This window comes from Pteropus medius, unplaced genomic scaffold, assembly GCF_902729225.1.
Source record: "Pteropus medius unplaced genomic scaffold, Ma_sr-lr_union100, whole genome shotgun sequence".
In the NCBI taxonomy this organism is placed as follows: Eukaryota; Metazoa; Chordata; class Mammalia; order Chiroptera; family Pteropodidae; genus Pteropus; species Pteropus medius.
In genome coordinates, this window is record NW_024346150.1 from 1,233,863 (window position 1) to 1,236,424 (window position 2,562).

Sequence of the window (2,562 nt, forward strand, 5' to 3'; positions counted from 1 at the left end):
GTGGTTGGTTTGAGTGAGTATGTCTAGCCAAGAGGCAGCAGGAAAAAAGCCCTAAATGACTATTTGGAAGGTCAACTTGGGGCACTAGGACTGCTTGGAGCATAAGGGAAACACAAGAGTTCCTCAAAGTAAAGATGGGTCAAGTGCAAACACACAGACACTAAGACCTCCTTGTTCCTGGTCCCCAGCTGTAGCCCAAGATCAGTTGGGATCCACTTGAGGGTGGATATGCCCAGAGAAAGTAGTGTGGTGCTTTAAAAAGAAATAGACTGAAGATGAGGAGGGAAGATGCTAGTCCTTCCTCTAAATGGCTATGGATCTGAGAAAGTTGATCAGCTCCTCTTACACAAACCAGGATTGATGATAGGACCTGTTTGCCTCTGGAGAATGCCCTGAGAATGTGAAAGTGGCTGCTCAGTGTTCTGGGAACAGGACATTATTTTTTTTGAAGTTGAAGACATAGATCCTTAGCTGCCCTTTGTAAGCGGAGGACACAGGGACCCTTGTGAGTGATGCTCTTCCCAGAGCCTGTTTAGGGGCAGTAGCTGAGAGAAAGGCAGACTGCTAAATCATACCACACTCCTCAGCCATCTCTGGAAAACCCATCAGGGCAGGGCCACAGCTAGGCAAAGTAGAACCTATTCCCCAGGCACAATGCACTTGTTCCTTTCTAGGACATACTGGATACAGCCGTCCTTTGCACCTGCCTTTAAGAGACTGATTCTGAACATGATTCACACAGGCACCTAACTATATGATTAAAGGCTGCAAAACAGGAAGGGATTGGTGAATGAGTTGAAAGAATTGAGAGGGCTCCCCAGAAGAGTCACATTCGGAAAGATCCTAGAATTAGCTTTTTCCAAAGTGAGGTTTTTAGAATCCACAGTCCATGGAACAGTAATTGGTATTTGCAAAATGTCCCACAGTCAAATTATGTTGGGGACATACAGATTAAAACAGACACGCTTCTTTACTTCACAACCTCAGATTTTTTGGTTACTATGGGACTCACGTTCATGGAATATACTCAGAGAAAGGTGATGGGATGTGGGGTGGGCCTGGCCTGGGCCTCTGGCCTCCATGGAATCTTGGCCCTGCTCCCATTTTCCAGCCAGACTTTCCAGCAAAGTATGAATCACAGAAGGACTTTGTGGACTTTATGGGGACACTCCCTTTTCCTGCCAAGAGTCCCTACTCCCAGGCCATGAAAGAACTTCCTTGTTCTCCCTTAGGCCACATGCTTCGTTCCAAATGGCCTACTGGCTCCTCCCAATATCCGTTGGGTCCTTTTGCACCTCATTTATGTTCCAGGTTCCCTGCCCCTCCCACTCCAAGAGTTGAAAGTATTGATCTGGCCCTCAGTGTTCTAATAAAACCAAAGACTCCCAGTCCAGGGCTCTCTGATCCAGCTGCCACCCAGACAGTTCCTAGAGCAGGTACCCAGAAATAACAGGTCATGGTGTCAAGACCCTTGGCTTAGCATTAGCGGTTAATGTAAGAGCATAGAACCCTAGTGTTTTGCTTGTTTGTTTTTCTTTTCAGTTGGCTGGTATCTGGGAGACAACAAAATGAATGTGAGAAATGTGTTTCTAGACTACCACTAGAGAGAGAGAGGTGTAAACTGAACTCAAGATGGGGTTTTAAGCTCTTATGATTCATTCAACTCTGGAAGACAAGAGGTGTGAGCTGTCCTTTCAAATCCTCCTCTTCCCCCCCAACCCCCACACCCCGTTGAGAACATCTGAATACTCCTCTTGATTAGGGTATAATTGCCGAAGTCAGAATTTTTAAAGGATAATAATACTCATTAACTGAGTTCAGAGTGACATGTTTACTGCATTTCTCGTTAAGCAGTATTCAGAGCTGTAATTAACATCCCAAGTGCTATCTGTGGACAGGAATAAAACAAATGATCAACTCCTATCTTAAAGAAAATAAACATCCCTCACTCATAGCTACTTTTCCCTTAGCCTGGGCAAAGGATGAGGCTTCTTTGTTCTCCAGGTTCAAGGCCATTTCCCTATTGCAGAAAACACTGCTAGGTATCCTGGCCTGAGGTGTGGCAGTTTGGGCCCTGCAACGTGTTGCTTATCTGAGAAACATCCCTCGTATTTTCCACCCCTTACCGCCTCTGCCTCTATAGGCCCTATTGCTTAAAACCAAATTATTGTCCCGATCACCATGCTTAAGATTCCTCCATTAGATCTTTTTTCCTTTTTGGGGGAGATGGGAATGTTATATTACCTGATTTAAGATACTATTGCTTATTCCCTGTAAGGGGATACATGCTACCCACCAGTGCCAACCACTCAGGGTAAGTACGGACTAAAGAGGAGGATAATACGTTCAGTTCAAGTTCTACTGCTGCTGCTCATGGCCATATGATTTGGGACAAGTCTTTCACCCTCTCTGGACATCAGTTTTTTCATCTTATATTGTGCAATAATAGGAGGAGTTCAGATTAGACAGATGATTTCCTGGATCCTTAACATCCATAACTATACTGGTACAGGGAAATCTAAGAGGGATAGGAAATAAACCCTGTCCTCAAGCAGTTTGTCT